The 19,288-nt window shown below is 43.3% G+C and overlaps 1 protein-coding gene and 1 long non-coding RNA gene across 3 annotated transcripts in view; one reads left to right on the forward strand and one right to left on the reverse strand.

Moving 5' to 3' along the window:
- LOC135104043 (hemicentin-1-like) overlaps positions 1–19,288 on the forward strand; it is a 205,199-nt gene that overhangs the window by 17,248 nt on the left and 168,663 nt on the right. The gene's annotated exons all lie outside the window — the stretch shown is intronic.
- The window catches only part of LOC135104045 (uncharacterized), a 59,237-nt gene continuing 49,897 nt past the window's right edge, over positions 9,949–19,288 (reverse strand). Inside the window, exons 2-3 of the long non-coding RNA XR_010270281.1 lie at positions 17,295–17,431; positions 9,949–11,210 (exon numbers count right to left, since the gene is read on the reverse strand). This is a non-coding gene — a long non-coding RNA (uncharacterized LOC135104045). The remainder of the gene's footprint in view (positions 11,211–17,294; positions 17,432–19,288) is intronic.

Consider the following 19,288-nt stretch of genomic DNA (forward strand, 5'->3'; position numbering starts at 1 on the left):
GAATAACAACAACAAGAAGGACAAGAAAGAGCATAAAAAAGTATTTAAAAAAAAAGCAACAAAAAAGATGATAGTGGTGGTGGGAGTGAGAACAAGTGACCTTTAAATTTGTTCTTCCTTCGTTACCTGAGTGTTGGCGTGAAGATATCAGACTCTCATGAATAACATCCTAAAAGAACATTAAATAGAACGAAATTTGGTGGTGACTGCATAGAGATAGAGAGTTTTGAGATGATGGACTCTCTCTCTCTCTCTCTCTCTCTCTCTCTCTCTCTCTCTCTCTCTCTCTCTCTCTACCGTTGCTAATATAATGCAAACAACAACTTTAGTGGGCATCTATCTTTCATTTGTGGTATCACTTGACTGCAGGCTTTCTGAAATCCCTCCCTCTCTCTCTCTCTCTCTCTCTCTCTCTCTCTCTCTCTCTCTCTCTCTCTCTCTCTCTCTCTCTCTCTCTCTCTCTCTCTCTCCCCGTCAAATGACTCACGGTAATTAGCCCAGCGGGAAAATGGATAGGCGGCGCCATTATCACCATCAAACACCGCTGACCACAGGCTGTCCTCCCCGCCTCACGCTCCTTCATCGGCCAGGAGGGGCTGACTGGAGCACGAAGGGGACTGAAGGGCTGAGGGGCGCGGGAATGCACCGTGACTCCCATTAACCTGATTAGATACGAGAGAGGACTTTGCGTTTTTTTTTTGTTTTTTTTTTAGATAATTTTCATAGTCTTGGTTTTTATTTATTCATTTTTTTTGGGTGGTTTAGCTTTTTTTTCGTTTTTTAATCTTTCCTTGCCTTTTTTTTCTTCTATGTATGTTTTTTATAAAATGTTGGTTTATTGACTTTGTTTCTTTGGTTGCTTCGGTTTTTTTTACTCTATTTCTTACCATTTTTCAGTTTACCTTTTTTTTCTTTTGTGGTTTCACTTTTTTAAATACATTTTGGTAACATTGGTTTCCATCCGTAACTATTTTTTTTTTTTCTTTGGTGTATCGTTTCTGTTTTCTTTTCTTGCTTGCTTGCTTGCTTGCTTTTGAATGAGGGAGATTTTTAAACTTTTTTCTTTTCCTCCTTCTTATTATTAGTGCTTTCCCTTTCTATATATTTTCATTATGTTAACTTTTCACCCGTAATCTATTTCATTCCTTAGTGGGTGGCTTCTTTTTCTTCTTGCTTTTTTTTTTCTTTAATAGAGGATATGTCTCAATGTTTTTTTTTTTCCTTTCTTCTTTCGTTTTTTGAGTGTTTTATCTGGATATACTAGACACATCCGGAACACGACCTGGATTTACGAGTTCACATCCGCTTACGTAAAACTGTGTAGGTAGGCAGGTAGTCTTGTCACGGCATGTGTGTGTGTGTGTGTGTGGTGGTTGTGGTTGACTATTCTCTCTCTCTCTCGCCTCTCTCTCTCTCTCTCTCTCTCTCTCTCTCTCTCCTCTCTCTCTCTCTCTCTCTCTCTCTCTCTCTCTCTGCTATTCCCTTTAAAATACAAGCCTTTGATATTCATTATTTTCTTTCGTTACTATCGATTTATCTTCAGTTCTTTGTATGTGATTTCTTTTCAACGACTTTTCATTCCTTTATGCACACACATACACGGATAGAGCGAGAGAGAGAGAGAGAGAGAGAGAGAGAGGAGAGAGGAGAGAGAGAGAGAGAGAGAGAGAGAGAAGGAGAGAGAGAGAGAGAGGAGAGGAGAGAGAGAGAGAGAGAGAGAGAGGAGAGAGAGAGGAGAGAGAGAGATACCTGATTTAATTTTTCCCTCACTAATCGATGGTGTCCGCCCTAATTTGGCGAAACTGTTAATGTTCCGTTGCTGTTCGGTCTCCATGATAACACTGTCCGGGGAAGAGAGGCATCAATCCATCAACTCCCAACGCCATTATGCACCTTACGGAGCCGTGGAATAGAGGCGATTTTCAGTGTCTTTTTTTTCCCACTGATTCGTGTCAATTCGCAACTAAACATTCCCACAGTAAAGCACTATGATATTTTCCAGCGTGGTGTTATTGCGTGATTGATCCTGCACTCACCGTGGGGCGGAGTGGCGGATATATTGCGGGTTCGTGGTATGAGGAACAGAAAGGATCGCAAAGGAAGGACAAGCAGCAATTGATACGTTGCTTCTTACGAGGTTGATTTGAAAGAAAGGTCTGTGTTCTCAAGCGGTCTGTTCTCATCTGGACTATTTCTAGGATCCGCAGAGATGGTAATTCCGGTTTTCATGGGTGTTTTTAGTCTGTTGTTAATGTTGAATTTTTGTTAATCGATCACTAAAATGACGAAAAGGGGCTTCAGAACCTCTATAACTTCTATTTTAGTGTGTTTTTCTTATTTATAATGTAGAATCCTTTATAACTTTCCTGTGAATAAATGAAAACAAGTTCCAGAATGTCTATAGCTTCCATTGGGATTTTTCTTCTCAAATTACAACGTGGCATCCTTTTTAGTCTATTACTAAACTTATGAAAACAGTCTTGAGAATCTCTATATCTTCCACTAGAGGCGTTTTTTCAACTGTAGCATCCATGCCTGTCTACCATTAAATTAACGAAAACAGGTTTGCAAACCCTTATAACTTCCAGCAGAGCCTATTGGGGGTAGTACATGTGATTACTAATACAATGTGCTTAAAAGAAAAACAAAGAAAGAACAGGGAAGAAAGAACAATAAATTTCCTTCCAGACTCCAGAGTGTAAGTGTATTGATTACTGTGGACAATAATAGTGGTGGTTTCAGTAGAAATCTTATAAGTGGAGACAGTACTTTTACTCTTCTAATTACAAGAGACATGATTATGCGAGGAAAGTGAGGAAAGAGGCGTATTTTTTTTTTGTACGCCATTGAGTACGTGATTGAGTGCTTTCAATTATTATAAGTGACACTACCAACAGCAATATACTTTTCCTCTCTCTCTCTCTTTCTCTCTCTCTCTCTCTCTCTCTCTCTCTCTCTCTCTACATACAAACAGAAGTATCCGTAACATCATCTTTCAGCAGACGAGCATCAAGACACGCCCGGAACTAAACTAGTCAACTCTTTTTTGAAATCACGCTTTAGAATTTACTTTTTATAAGAAGGATAAAGTGAGTGGACTTTTTAACCCTACTGCTGTACCTTTGCCTCGTTTCCTTAAAAAAATAAATAAATAAATAAAAACCTACGCTTACTCCTCTACTTTCACTCCTTTTCACCTGCAAGCACAGACCAGGTGCTTCAGTTCACCCCAACAACTCTGCCGTGACTTGAGGTGCAGTGAATTCAGTGCGCTGCAGTGGCCATGCAGCTCGCCGGGCACTCGGTATGCAGCTGCTGCCACTGCGAGCCGCACCTGGAGGGTAAAGAGGAGGGCGGGAGAAGCATTGGCGCCACCTGTGTCTGCCCGATGCCTTGGCCTTCACACTCCGGCCAGAAAACGAGGTGGTGGGAGCTGTTCCGTCCTACAGCTGCTCGCACTAAGAGGAAAACGATGGTGGTGGAGGTTGTGGTGAAGGTGCTAGTAGGAAATGTATTCAGAAATGCTTTGCTCTCTCACCACAATTATTTTAGGACATACAGATGATTTGCTGGGTCCTCACAAGTGTTAATCTGCCATTGGAACCATAAAAACACCCTTAAAACTCGTGTCACTTCAACTAGAGGCTTTTGAAGGTAATCAAGGTGCTGGAAGAAGCGTTTCAGAATATGGTGTACCTTCCTACACGCGTCCACTTCACCAGGACTTCTCCTTGACTTCCCTAACTAAATTAAGCCAAGTTCCCTTTACAGTGTTATCGGCGGTGTTAATAATTTCACATATAAAAACAAGAGAAAAATCGCAAGCACATAAAACAAACTTTGGGTAGTCGTGGTGGGGCATAAAACTCAACTCTAACTTGGTAAAGCAAAACGCAGGTTCGCGAGGCCCCAGGGAGGACCTGCGGCGGCCTGCAGGTGCTGAGGAGGCAGGCTGGTGGGGGGGATGGGATAGAGGAGAATAAGTGCCCGGGGGGGGGGGAGAGGGCGAAGGCAGAAGAGCCGGGGGATAAAGAGAAAGTAGAAGGGGAGGAGGAGGAGGAGGAGGAGGAGGGAGGAGGAGGAGGAGGAGGAGGAGGAGGAGAACTGAGAGGAGAAAGAGCAGGAGGAGTGGTGCGCTGGGAGGCAGGAGGCAAGAAGGGCGAAGCAGAATCATGAGTGGCGCTGCAATGGAGACTTTGGGCCGGGCAGTGGTGGTGGTGGTGGTGGTGGTCCTCGAGTCCCGCCACTCAGACCGGTCCGCGAGGGGTGTGCGTCCCTCATTGTCTCGACAAAATGACACATTTCTGCCGCCGCCACTCGTCCCCGTGCCCTTCAGGATATTGCTACATGGATCCTTTTTCCTGATATTTGCCGCAGCGGTGAGCGCGTCCTGCCCCCAGCCACGCCATTGTGCAAACTTACGCACGTGTAGCCTTTTTAATTCAAAGGAAGCAAAAATAGACCAACTCACGTCCAGGACTCGCCTCGCCATTAAGGTTCCCGGCGCTGCCTCCTCTGGCCAACACAATTTAGCACGCTCGTCCAATGTTTATTTACGGCATGACGATCTGAGGCTGCAGGTCTCGTCTTAATCAAATCCTAAATCTCACGGTTTACGAAAGGCCTAATATTTTTCCCACATTCTTTTCTTCATTAAGCTCCAAATCTTACTTCTATTTTTATCCCACTCAAATTCCTCTTATATCGAATCACGAATAAAATTTTCAAACGTCAAGGCGAGTGCTAGCGACAACCCATTTTTCTGCATCATAAAATATAATCAGACTCACAATCCCACACACAGATGGAAATAAAGAAATGACCTTCTTACTCTCAAGTCTACAATTAAGAGGGACATGTGCCACAAATACACCTAGACACACCTTCATGGACACTCCCTCAACGCACATTCACACCAACACGCTTCCCTTTACTGTTCTTTACTTTCCTCTTCATCTAAGACTGTGAGATTCAACATTACAGCCAAAGAACACTCTCACATCCATTGTGACACATTATTCCTTGTTCTTCTCATTCTTGTTCTTTTGCTCTTGTTCTACATTTCTATTTGTCTGGAGCTGTGGGAGTCAAAACTACAAACAATCACGTGAACACTTTCTCCCTTGTTCTTCTTTCTTCCTTCCTGTTCTTCCTTTCTTTCTTTTTTCTCTTCTCTCATACATCTAGTTAACACATTCATTCCTTTCTTCTTTCAACCTATGTATCTTTTTTTCTCTTTCTTCTTTTCTCCTAGATTTAGCCATCCACGTAACACCCTTCCCATTATTTTTGTTCTATTTTGTTCTCTTTTTTTGTCTTCCTTTCCTACCTTCCTTCTTTCCTTTCCTTATTTTCTCCGCTTTTCTGTCCAACCCACAAACAGAGGACACTCAACACTACGTACACCACCACACACACTCACCCTAACCCTTGCCTCGCTCATCCCAGCCCGCTGCAAACACACGTATCACTATGAACTCCCAGGACAGCCAGGAGATAAAACACACCAACTTTTCCCCTCCGCCAGGCCATTAAAACGCCACACGTCCAGCGCTGTATAGCTTTTCTGCGCTGGAATCAAGGGAGGCAAGGCAAGTATTTTCCTTTGGCGATATGAAAGCAGCCGTTTCTACCCGTAATTGTTACTTGTTATTTGATTTCGCTTCGAGCACTTAATGCTTTCACGTCGGCGTTACTGCGCTTGCGTATACGTACGTTTGAAGGCCAGCAGAGAGAGAGAGAGGGTTGGTAGGTGGGGTAGGGTGGGTGGAGGGAAGGTAGTTAATACCATTACCACCACCACTATCACAGCCTCCGCCACCACAGCCGCCACCACAGACGCAGCCATCCTCATACAGGCTTAATATGATCGTGTTTGTATAATATTCGGGTCAGGTCCCTTTGTATTGTGTGTGTGTGTGTGTGTGTGTGTGTGTGTGTGTGTGTGTGTGTGTGTGTGTGTGTGTGTGTGTGTGTGTGTGTGTGTGTGTGTGTGTGTGTGTGTGTGTGTGTGTGTGTGTGTGTGTGTGTTTCCATTACAAACCCACAATTTAAACCTTTCGCCTTCCTTGACTACTGTGATTTCAGAGGTGAATTAACTGTCTTTTACAGCCCCGCCTCCCTTGCCTTGAAACCACTCACATTGGGGGAGAGGAGAGCACAGGAGAGGAGAGGAGGAGGAGGAGGAGGAGGAGGAGGAGGAGGAGGAGGAGGAGGAGGAGGAGGAGGAGGAGGAGGAGGAGGAGGAGGGGTGGGAGGATCAAGAATACTAAATGATACAAAGAAATAACAGACAGCAGGACCTCGACAGTCGACGCCCCTTGATGTCATCGAGGAGAGTTGAGCGTGACAAAACTGCACGCTTATTATTGTGCCTTTGTATCCACCAGAGGAAAGAAGCAAGGGAAAAGTCACTTCTATATGGCAACACTGAAGTTCTCGCCCGGTGCTTTGCTTACCAACAGCGGCCAGTTTTAATTACGCTTGCTTGGAGAGACGTGAGCTTCCTTTTTAAGCGCCCTCATCTTCACCCCTCCGCAGCTGTGAGTGACGTACACATACTTCCTTGTGCACATTTCCCCTCACATCTTAGACGTGCACAAGCGAGGCTAATACAGTGCGAGTAATTGAGTGTTATAAATTACGGCCCAGCACTAAGGAAACACGACTTGACTTAAATAAACCCAATTATAATACACCGCCTGGTCTCTACGTTTAAGGCTTCCGTAGGGCGTGAGTATGGTGTCTCAAGATAAGTAGTAAGACTTTTTAGAGGGAAATCCATCACCACAGCAGGACAGCTAAAGGAACACAATCCCATATTTTTCCAGGACGTCAGAGTTGGTGGCGGGGTGTCTCACGCTGTGCAGAATCCGTAAACTAGAGACCAGGAAGCGTATTATAACTGGATTTATTTCAGTTTGGTCCTTCCGTGGCTGTTTCAGATGACTGTACTATGATTCAGTGAAAGGGGATAGGACGCAGCGACGGAAGAAGAGGAGGAGGAGGACGTGGCGGCGTTGGAAGAGGAGGAGGAAGAGGAGTACAAAGGGATATAAAGAAAGACCTAACAGCAAACGATCTTGAGGTTCTGACTATTAATGGGAGAGACAGGATGGTACAGGAGGAGGAGAAGAGAGGAGGAGGAGGAAAAGAACGAGGAGGACGAAGAGAAGGAGGGCGAGGAACCACATACGGAAACACTGGGGAAGAGAACCAGAAACAGGAAAAAAAAAGGCAAGAAGCGATATAAAACAAGAGACATGACGAAACGAAAGAAAACGAGAGAAAAGAAGAGATTAGGTCAAGTGTACAGCCATCCAGTCAGTCGGAAATAGAAGCTTGCCAAGTACCCAGACACTCACACAAACAGTCAACCAAGCACTTTTTATGCGCACAGTCAATGGAAAACTGACACCTCATTAGGAAACAGTAAAGGGAGATATTATCGAGGTGGTCGAGAAAATTATTCCCAATTTGATTATTATTTTTTTCTCTCTCAAAGAAAAATCCTGCGTCAGATTAGCGGAGGTGAAGAGAAAAGAGTCTAATGACAGAAGAATGAGGAACGGCGACATGATAAGTGGAGGAACAAAAGAATGGACAAAGATAATATATACATATAAAGTGCCCTAAGAGAAGAGGAAGCTAATGGTGGAAAGATAAAAGATAAAAAGAAACGGGAAAAACAGATAGATGGAAGAAGAGAAAATGGAAAATGAAAAGAATAAGGAAAAAGAGGCAGAGGTGTTGAAAAGAATGTACTGATGAAAAGTTATCGGGTAAGAAGTGGGAAGGTGATAAATAGAGAAATGGAGATTGGAAGAAAAAAATAAATAAATGAAGCAGATGAAGAGAAAGAGGGAAAGAAATTGCAGGAGATAAGGAATAATATGTGAAGTATAGATAAGTGAAGGAATAATAAATGAAAAATGGTGAAGTAAGTGAAGAGAGGAAGACGAGGAGGAGGAGGAGGAGGAGGAGGAGGAGGAGAAGAAGAAGAAGAAGAGGACGAAAGGAAGGAAGACAGGAAGGAAGGACGAAAAGAGGAAGGTAGGGAAGAAAGAAAGCAAGCAAGATGGAAAAAGCAAAGGAAGGAAAGAATGAAGAAACAAACGAACGAATGAACAAACGAACGAATGAATGAGTGAACGAATAAACGAACGAATGAATAAATGAACAGACGAACGAATAAACGAACGAGGTAAAAAAAAAAAACGTACCTCAAAATACAGATAAACAGAGTGAAGGAGAATGAAAGGAGAGAGCAAACAAGTAAAAAAGAAATAGGACGAGGGAAGGAAAGGAAGCGAAGAGGGGAAGAGCAGCACACAAGAATCATAAACGTTCTAAGCGCACATAACGACGAAAGGATATACTTAAGTACGCGGAAATACGACGGAATTAGACGCAATGAGAGTAAAACGAGTAATGGGCGAGAGAGAGAGAGAGAGAGAGAGAGAGAGAGAGAGAGAGAGAGAGAGAGAGAGAGAGAGAGAGAGAGAGAGAGAGAGAGAGAGACATACAGACAAATAAAACAGACAAACAGGCAGACAGACAGTAACCGACACAGACAGACGGGGGAAAAGCACACTAATACAGAAACAAGGATAATTTGACAGACGAAATGGTACGAAGAAAAGAAAAATTGATTAGTTATTTTTCTAGCGGTGTAACGTGAGAGAGAGAGAGAGAGAGAGAGAGAGAGAGAGAGAGAGAGAGAGAGAGAGAGAGAGAGAGAGAGAGAGAGAGAGAGAGAGACTTCATAAATTCACAAAGATGATGCGCATATGAAAGGAAGAACAAGCAAATAAGTTAAGAATCCGAGAGAGCGTCTTAACACAGCACAGCGAGGAAGGAATACATAAATAAACGGCAATGAAGTTTCGAGTGGGGACAAATGGAGGGAATTGGGACACGGGGAGGAAAGAGGGAAAGAGAGGAGACGAGAGAAAAAAAGAAAAAGAAATAATAATCCGAAGAGGAGACCGACTCGCAAATGAAAAATGTGAGGAGGAGCAGGAGAAGGATGAAGAAAAGAGAACCGTAATGCAAAGAACTGCTGATGTAATAAAACCAAGATAGGATGAAAGTCATTTGAGTTTCTTGAGTTGTTGAGTTAAAAAAACGCTGTGTCCCGCAAGCCACTCACTCACTCACTCACTCACTCACTCACTCACTTCCCAGGTACGAGTTGCATTTCTCTAGACGCAGAATTTGTCGTGATGCGCGCCACTCCGCAGTCCAGGTTGCGTCAGTAAGAACATTAGCCCGCCCCTGCCTCTCCTCCCGCTGCCCCACCCGCTGCTCTTCCCGTCCTTGAGAAGTGGAAAGAAGTACAGCAGCATCAAGGAACCGCGGACTCCATGCTGCTGCTGCTGCGTTCTCTCTCTCTCTCTCTCTCTCTCTCTCTCTCTCTCTCTCTCTCTCTCTCTCTCTCTCTCTCTCTCTCTCTCTCGTTCTGCCGCCAAAAAGTCATTTAATTCCTCCTTTTTCTCACCTGTTTTTGTCTGTCTGTCTAATTGTGTTTGTTTTTTCTGTCTTTCTTTTTGTGTGTTTTCCTGTTTGTCCTGTCTGTTTAATTCTCTCTCTCTCTCTCTCTCTCTCTCTCTCTCTCTCTCTCTCTCTCTCTCTCTCTCTCTCTCTCTCTCTCTCTCTCTCTCTCTCTCTCTCTCTCTCTCCTGCACCACTCTTTCGGTCTCCCTCCAACACTCTCCCTGCCTCGCTAATCCATCATCCTCCGCTGCCCTCTCTGCTCCCTGCTGAGACGCCCTGAAGGAGGCAATCAGGGCGCGGTCTGCGGGTTGGAGCCCAGCGAGAGAATGGTCTTTGTGAGGAACTAATGAGATGATTCACGTAATTACACTCCGTCCTGTCACTTGAAGGGTCTGTCAGGGTGGCGGAGGTGCAGCTTTGTGTCACAGCGTCTCTGCTCTCGGCGTCTTGAACTTTTAGATGGAGTGACACAATTAGTTTATTAGCCACAAAATTTTACAGTACATTAAAATATTTCATCCTTATTGTACTCCACAAGAGTCAGCAACCAAAACATGAATTTAATTTAAATTCACAAATGCTAACACACACTGCTTACATTTCTAGCGTTTCTTTGCCGATATAACTGTGAAAAATCAGACTAATTATGTCTTCATATACTAAAACTGTATTACGAGCCAGCTCATATGCGCGTAAAAGAATGAAAACTTATAAAACACCATGCAATAATTAAACTATCAATATTCTTTAATCAAATATTATAAAAGTGCTAATTTCTATAAAACATCCAAAAACAACAATTAATAACGTATACAATATGCCATCACATCATACACGGTCACTAACTCTCGAACATTATACTTCACATGAAAACACAAGGGAACCTGTGAGAAACCATCAGGCCTACACGTGGCAGTCCCTATATACAACCTACCTTCTTATTTCTACCCATCATCACCATCCACAAATTTGTCTACGAGTAATCTCCTTTCAAGGCTCCCTGAAGACTCGACACTAACAATCTGATTACTGAGTGTATTCCATTCATCTACCAAACTATTTGAGTGACTTTTCAGGAAATAAAAATAAATCGCTTTACAGAGAGGTACATGAATGAAATAGACTCACTGATCAGGTTGTTAGTGCAGAGTCGGTAGGGAGCTTTAGAAGATAGATAAATTCATAAATGGAGAAGGGCATAGAATAACGCATAATAATAATGGAGAATGTGAATGTAAGAGTAAACTGTGTGTGGTTCTGCCTTTTAACTGTGATCTTAATCAAATGTTCTGCTTTGACTTAACGGTTTTGTTTTCCTTTGTGTGGTGTCCTGCTTTTCAACAGAGCTTTACTATGTTCTTCTGTATCTAAACGGTGCTGTTCTATTTCTTAATTACGTTGTTCTACCTTTAAATTATGTTGTTTTATCGTTATTCTATTCATCAACAGTGCTGTACTATCTATAAACTGTGCTTCGCTATCTCAACATTGCTCTGTTCTATCACTCAACAAATCGTGCTCTTCTGTCTCTCGATTTTTTTTTTTTTGTCCCATCTCTTCACTATGCTGTCCTATCATTTCTATAGTTAGGTCAGTCAGTGTATGGCAGTGCAATCCAACAGGGCAGGACCTAAGGGTGTGTTGCTATTTGTTGTCCTTTGCGATCCTTTTATCAACTCAAGGATAATCCAGGCTCGCCCATACACTTGCCTTTCCTGGAATACATAAGAGGAATTGCGATGGTAGAAAATGGAAGTGGCATCATCTTCACCCTTCCACTGTGATACGCAACACCTCACAACACTAACAAGAATGTGCAGTCTAAAACTCTAAAGCATCTACAAGAGAGGAAAAGAAGGGATTAGCACTTGACTTTGACTAGATTTTGTAACTTCCACCCAGTTTAATGTCTTGAACTAGCTGTAAAACAAGAGGAAATATTTCAGAGTTGAGGAAGAAAAGGAAAACGATAATAATGAAAATGAGAATAATGATGATGGCAATGATAGCGACGATGTAACAAGGCACGCACACTGCATTGTAATAAGACCGACAAAAAATAAGAGTACCCTTTAAAGCACGACGAAAAACATATTACCTAATTAAAGTACATACATACAAACACCATCCACAACCTAAAGAAAAAAAAAAGTAAAAAAAAAGAAAACTGGAATATTCTTATACGAAAAACTAAAAAGCATCATTTCTTAACGTGAGGGAACAATGGTGCAAAATTTTTCCGTCGGTTCTCCCGTGCACGTGTATTGAAATGGGCGCTTGTTTTCTCCTTTTTTTCATGGGCAGGGGGGCAAATAATACCAAATACAGCGCCGGGGGAGAGGTGGAAAAAGGGGCGAGGTACATTTTTCAGCGGCAGGAGGTCATCAGTATTCCAGGGAGAGTGAGAGAGACAAGGCTGTGTATCAACAAGTCTCAGAGGACCTCTCTCTCTCTCTCTCTCTCTCTCTCTCTCCCTCTCTCTCTCTCTCTCTCTCTCTCTCTCTCTCTCTCTCTCTCTCTCTCTCTCTCTCTCTCTCTCTCTCTCTCTCTCTCTCTCTCTCTCTCTCTCTCTCTCTCTCTCTCTCTCTCTCTCTCTCTGTTCATTGTCTTGTCCCTCCATTTGTTCTTTTTTTGCCTCTCCATCATTACTCTTCTACCTCCTTACTACCGTTCTCTGCCTCTCCACATTCCTCTCCCTCTCACTCTTTCTCCCCCCGCTCCCTCTTCCGTCTACTTTGCTGATCAGTCACTTTTTTCTCAATTTGTCACTTGTTATGTTCGTCTCTCTCTCTCTCTCTCTCTCTCTCTCTCTCTCTCTCTCTCTCTCTCTCTCTCTCTCTCTCTCTCTCTCTCTCTCTCTCTCTCTCTCTTATTCCCCTTCTAGCTCTCTTTCTCCCTTCGTTGTCTTTAGTTGACTGGAGGAGGAGGAGGAGGAGGAGGAGGAGGAGGAGGAGGAGGAAGAGGAGGAGGAGGAGGAGGAAAATAGAGATTCTACTGACTGATGATGATGTGTGTGTGTGTGTGTGTGTGTGTGTGTGTGTGTGTGTGTGTGTGTGTGTGTGTGTGTGTGTGTGTGTGTGTGTTGAATACAAAAGAACATACATGTTCCTCAGTTCTCCTTTGGTTTGTACTCTCTCTCTCTCTCTCTCTCTCTCTCTCTCTCTCTCTCTCTCTCTCTCTCTCTCTCTCTCTCTCTCTCTCTCTCCTCTCTCTCTCTCTCTCTCTCTCTCCCCATTCTATTTTTTTCTTTTTTACAACTTTTTTTTTAGTTTTGTTTCAACGTTTTTTTTGGTCCTATTTTTCCTTTTTCCTTTTTATTTTGCCTTTGTTGCATTCACTCTTCTTCCTTCTTTTCTTTCGCTATTTTCTGTTTCCGTTCCTTATCTCTTTTAATCATCTCTTCCTTGAATGCTGTTACTTTTTCTTACTACTAAAGAAGAGTTTATGGATCTCTCTCTCTACTCTCTATCCTCTCCTCCCTCTCCCTCTCCCTCTCTCTCTCTCTCTCTCTCTCTCTCTCTGCCTATACCTCTATATACTACCATGCATGTGCCAATCAGCTGTTGTTTTCACCCCATTAAGCTCGGCGGAACAAAAAAATGAGCATTCATCTATTTTATCTATTACTGTGTTATTCCTGACACACACTCCGCTCTGTCGCAACCTCGCCTCCTCGTGTCACATCACAGGTCATCATTCCAGCGGCCAGTGAAGTATTTACTCGTGCACGGTCACCTTCAAAGAGAGAGAGAGAGAGAGAGAGAGAGAGAGAGAGAGAGAGAGAGAGAGAGAGAGAGAGAGAGAGAGAGAGAGAGAGAGAGAGAGAGAGAGAGAGAGAGAGAGAGAGAGAGAGAGAGAGAGAGAGAGAGAGAGAGAGAGAGAGAGAGAGAGAGAGAGAGAGAGAGAGAGAGAGAGAGCTTGACAAGAAAGATAGATGGCTAGATAAATAAAGACACTGACTATAGATTGACAAAGATAAGCCGTTAGACAGATACATACAGATGAATAAGACAAACAAAAAGACAGAAACTGACAAAACAGGAACACAGACAGAGCTAATGGTTGTATCTTTGTATGTTTTCAAGATATACTCGTATAAGCATCCTAATCTCATCTGAGTGCACCGATGGGAGACACATAAGAGACCTGAAGGACTCCACTAATAGTAAACTGTACCGTCCTGCCACCAACCCAATCCCTCCTCACACCACCTACGTGAGCATTTCTAACCGAATATTCCCACTAAGAGGAAGAAGAAAGCGTCAAGATGGCTGGCAGGCTGGTGGAAGGGAAGGATGTAAAAGGCTTAGACGGGACGGTGGAAGAGGAATAAGAGGAGGAGGAAGAGTAAGAGGAGGAGAAAGAGGAAGGGATCTTGAATGACTGACTGCCTTGACTGCCGCCGCGCCGACACACTCCATTAAAGAGGATAAATATTCTTTCCCGTCTTTTGGGTGATGTTGGCGCCACACGCAGGTGACGCCTTGATGGGTTTTTTAAAGGTGTTATTACTTTCTCCTATTTTTTTTATTACGATATACTTATGATGTAGCGGAGGGAAGAGAGAAGAGTGTGAGGGTAAGGAGGTGTAAGTGTGAAGGGGTGTATGGGGAAGATTTCTGAAGAGAGGAGAGGAGAAGAGGAAGAGGATCATATATAAAACGATGAGGATGAAAAAGGAAGGAAGTTTATTGAGCTCCGTGGTGTGTGTGTGTGTGTGTGTGTGTGTGTGTGTGTGTGTGTGTGTGTGTGTGTGTGTGTGTGTGTGTGTGTGTGTGTGTGTGTGTGTGTGTGTGTGTGTGTGTGTGTGTGTGTGTGTGTGTGTGTGTGTGTGTGTGTGTGTGTGTTGTGTGTGTGTGTGTGTGTGTGTGTGTGTGTGTGTGTGTGTGTGTGTGTGTGTGTGTGTGTGTGTGTGTGTGTGTGTGTGTGTGTGTGTGTGTGTGTGTGTGTGTGTGTGTGTGTGTGTGTGTGTGTGTGTGTGTGTGTGTGTGTGTGTGTGTGTGTGTGTGTGTGTGTGTGTGTGTGTGTGTGTGTGTGTGTGTGTGTGTGTGTGTGTGTGTGTGTGTGTGTGTGTGTGTGTGTGTGTGTGTGTTGTGTGTGTGTGTGTGTGTGTGGTGTGTGTGTGTGTGTGTGTGTGTGTTGTGTGTGTGTGTGTGTGTGTGTGTGTGTGTGTGTGTGTGTGTGTGTGTGTGTGTGTGTGTGTGTGTGTGTGTGTGTGTGTGTGTGTGTGTGTGTGTGTGTGTGTGTGTGTGTGTGTGTGTGTGTGTGTGTGTGTGTGTGTGTGTGTGTGTGTGTGTGTGTGTGTGTGTGTGTGTGTGTGTGTGTGTGTGTGTGGTGTGTGTGTGTGTGTGTGTGTGTGTGTGTGTGTGTGTGTGGGTGTGTGTGTGTGTGTGTGTGTGTGTGTGTGTGTGGTGTGTGTGTGTGTGTGTGTGTGTGTGTGTGTGTGTGTGTGTGTGGTGTGTGTGTGTGTGTGTGTGTGTGTGTGTGGTGTGTGTGTGTGTGTGTGTGTGTGTGTGTGTGTGTGTGTGTGTGTGTGTGTGTGTGTGTGTGTGTGTGTGTGTGTGTGTGTGTGGTGTGTGTGTGTGGGTGTGTGTGTGTGTGTGTGTGGTGGTGTGTGGTGTGTGTGTGTGTGTGTGTGTGTGTGTGTGTGTGTGTGGGTGTGTGTGTGTGTGTGTGTGTGTGTGTGTGTGTGGTGTGTGTTGTGTGTGTGTGTGTGTGTGTGTGTGTGTGTGTGTGTGTGTGTGTGTGTGTGTGTGTGTGTCCCTTGTGAAAAAGAAAACCAGCAACACAACAAGAACCACAAAATCAAAACAGCTTCCATTCCATCACATCCTTTCCCTCACTTACAAAACAACACACAAGACTGGAGACATCACGAGCCACATCAAGCAAACAAACAAGCCAGACAGCCAGCCACCCAGTCAGCTCTTATTTCCCTGCAAAACACACACACACTCACACACACACACACATATCCCGGTCTTATTAAACTATTGCACAATCAACAATATCCTCAAGAGGTATTGTTGACGCTTCCACCTAACCAACCTTCCAACCTGTCTGTCTTACTTCACCTGTCTCGCTGTGGTCTTGAAAACAAAATTCCAGGCAAGTCATTGAGGGGAAGATGGAGAGTTGGTATCGTGTTGTGAGTCTGGGATCAGGAGGAGGAGGAGGAGGAGGAGGAAGAGGAGGAGGAGGAGTTGGGAATTTTTCGTCTTGCGTAGCTCTCCTCGCCTTTCACAGCATTATTGTGGCCAAGACGATGTATGAAGTGCGTTGTTATATGAGGCGGGAGGGAAGGAAGGAGGAAAAAGGGAGGGAGGGAATGGTGTAAGGTATTGAGAGAGAGGAACAGTGTAAGAGTGAGTCTGAGTGAATCTTGTGTGTTGATGTGGTGTTATGATGGCGGTGGTTGTTGTGAGAGGTGAAAGATATTGAAAGAAGAATGTTGTGCAAGACAGTTTGATTCTTCGGCGGTGTTATGTTGTCTAGATGATGGTGATTATGTTTCTTTTGTGTTCCTTTGGGTGGGAGAAGTGGGATGGGAAAGGTTTAATTAGATTACATCTGGTTAGTGTAATAAAGCTGGAAAAATAAAGGTAATGTATTGAAAGGAGCGATAAGAAGATGGTGGTAATAGTTACGGTAAAGAAGAAGGCGATAGTGATGAAAGAAGGGAAGGTGAGGGAAAGAATAGTGGCGGCAGTGGTGGTTGTGGTGAGGGGAAAGACAGGTGTTGCTAGTGGTGCAGTAAAAAAAAAATAAAATGATGGTACAGAGGTTCCAGTGGTGTGGTAAGGTGAGGTGAGGTGTGGCAAGATCTGATCACCTGACCAGTACCTGTCCTTCCTTTGAATAATTTTCCTTTCCCAGTCTCCCAGTCGTCACCGCTCCTGGCCGGCCCGCCCCGCCAGGTCATCGAGGCAGCACGCTTCCCGCTGCACCGTGTGGTGTGACGTACAGTTTTTGCAGCTTGTTGAAACGCGAAACTCCGATACGCTGTTATGGTGCACGTGTTTTCTCCTACACTTTTCTACAAATACAGATGGATGGAGCGGAACGCAGTAAAATAAAATATGAGTTTCAACTTGGTTTTTGCGTATCAATAAAAGAGAAACACTAAGCGACAAAAGCAATACTGGGAAGGCATTCTGACGCTCACCGATCAAAGAGAAACTGCGAGTGTTTACCGCCATGACACGCTGCAGCAGACCCGTGACCCCGGCACAGCCTCAGCCGCACCTGTATCAAGAGCCGGTGCTGTGTGAACTGTGAAGTACCTCGTGCTCTCACATGGACTATTTCAACAGGCCACACAGAGGAGAGGCAATTTCTTCATGTTCTCATTAGTACTTCTCCCCCTAATGGTGCAGAATCCTTGTTAAACTTTCCCTAAAAAACATGAGAACGTCCTCGAAAAAGAAGTTGATAATTTCCACTTTCTTTTAAAAAGTAGTCGAGGTAAGACGCCAAAACGTTTGAGAATTCAGTCACCAAGGCGACGGTGGCGAGTGTACGTGTTCGAGGCAATGGCAGTGAAGTGCGAACGCTTCACAGCACCACCTGTCACGCCGCAGCGACTCGCGTGCGTGTGAAGGGAAGGAAAACGTACGACTTGTATTTCGGCAAACTTTTCTTACAACGCCTCCATCAGCCCGGCTCATCAATTTCCCCCAAGCCTCCCAACGCAGCCTGCGAGAGGGAGCCCCGCATCCTACCGCTGGTTTGTCTTCATTCACATCAACATTACGTCATGCAACCTTTTAGCAGCCTCCGTCATGTAAATTTGTACTCACATTACTTAGATACGCGTTGAGTTAGTAGCGCCGCCGTCCCCGCCACACCAGCCCGTCCACAACACTCGGTCTGGGAGGCGAGGCGACCTGCACCGATGGAGACTTGCACCCCACGAACCACAGGTGGTATCGCGTACCTGAAGTAAGAGAATATATGTTTTTAATTACTTTTGTCAGTTTAATATGAACGCCAGTTACAATAGTGTACCTGAACAATAATAAAAAACAATTAAATCCTCCAGCTAGTAATCTTTGGCTTTCTAACATTACATAACTGAAACAAGAGTAGATACATTTTGAAACCCTTTCATTATTTTCTCATGAGCGCCACTTAATAATACATGCTTTCAAATCACACCGGATTGTATCCTGTTACACAAGTTAATATTGTATAACTGAAACAAGAAAAATACGTTCTCAAATGCCACAGTTTACGTCCACTGAACTTTAAGCAATTCAGAATGCCAAAGTGTACTTCCTATGAACTTTGATCAATTGATAATGAGTTTGAATCACTGCAACTTTTTCATAGGGACGCCCACTTACCTTCTTGCAGCTTCCCTAGTGTGTTCTAAATATAAAACAGGCCATTTCTCTTGGTTATTTTGCATTTTTTTTAAGAAACAGCATCGTGAGTGGACTTTATATTTTTTTCTGCCCCAGACCAGTCTTCCTGACACATGAAAATAAATAAAAAGTAAGTAGTAGTAAGAAAAATTTCAGTATAGCATCGAGTGATTAGAACAAGGAAAAACACATTTACATTATTAAAGTTAGTCTTTCATATTTCCAAGGTATAATACATAAGAACATGGGAGATAAAAGGAAGCTACAAGAGGTCCTCAGGCCTACACGTGGCTGTTTCATTTACACGTGGCATTCAGTAACAAGGCATGGCGAGGCATCATTCATGAAGCAACAGACATTCCGACAGATCAAGCCTTTCTCCTTAATAACTTTGTAATCTGATAAGACCATACGGATAATTTTTGGAAGCAGGCTGTCAGGGGATTAGAAGGTTTACTGTTGAGAGAAAATGCAACAGACAGAAGGTTTCTCGACTTTTCATCACTAACACCACAATACAAGAATACGTTTAAATCAGTTTTATGTTCTAGTGACTGCCTGTTAGCATCGAGTCCCTGAAAAAAGGGAAAATACTTTCAGATTCACTATGCTTTCAGTTTACTACAGCAGAAATAAAGGTAAAAATAAAATGATGAAATAAATGACCAACGATACTTCATTGTTAAACGAGGTATTTTAAAGGTAAGTCTCGTAACACTGGCTCATAACTAACATTCAATTCTGCAAAACTGAAAAAAGAGAAAAAGAGAAACAACACCTCTCTTCAAAGTCTAGACAGAAGCTTAAGCGATGAAACACAGCGATGAAATGTCAAAATGCTCGACTTATCTATCAATTGAGATTCAACGGAAAAAGTCAGAGGGAAGGATTGAAAGGAAAGGTCACTCAAGGCAACGCTCTTTGAATAAACGTTTTTTTTTTCTATGCATATGTAATGGAAATCGTGACAGTAACATCAATTAAGTATAATCAGATGCAAGAAGCAGTATAAAAATTCTAAATCATGGAAACATCTCAAACTTTCTCATTTTCATTATTTTTTTAGCGTTTCTGTGTCCATTCCATACACGAAACTGTCATAGAAAAATGATAAAATAAAACTCCATGATATACACAACTTGAAACCAGTGAAAATATTCTGCAATATGGAAATATCTCAAACATTCTTCCTATTTTCGCTGTTTTCACTTCTATGTAAATTCCTGAAAACATGAAAAGACATAAAAAGAGAAAAGTCCCTCCATGATATATCGAACCTAACCTATCCTAAGCCATTTCACCACGGGAAAGAATTACATTAGGAGAGATCTTGTGGTTGGAAAGTTTGCAAAGAAAATTAATCACAGGAAACTTATGGCAGTCTTTATTTTACCATACTTAATGTGACGTGTTTTACATTTAACATC

This window comes from Scylla paramamosain, chromosome 10 (genome assembly GCF_035594125.1).
Source record: "Scylla paramamosain isolate STU-SP2022 chromosome 10, ASM3559412v1, whole genome shotgun sequence".
In the NCBI taxonomy this organism is placed as follows: domain Eukaryota; kingdom Metazoa; phylum Arthropoda; class Malacostraca; order Decapoda; family Portunidae; genus Scylla; species Scylla paramamosain.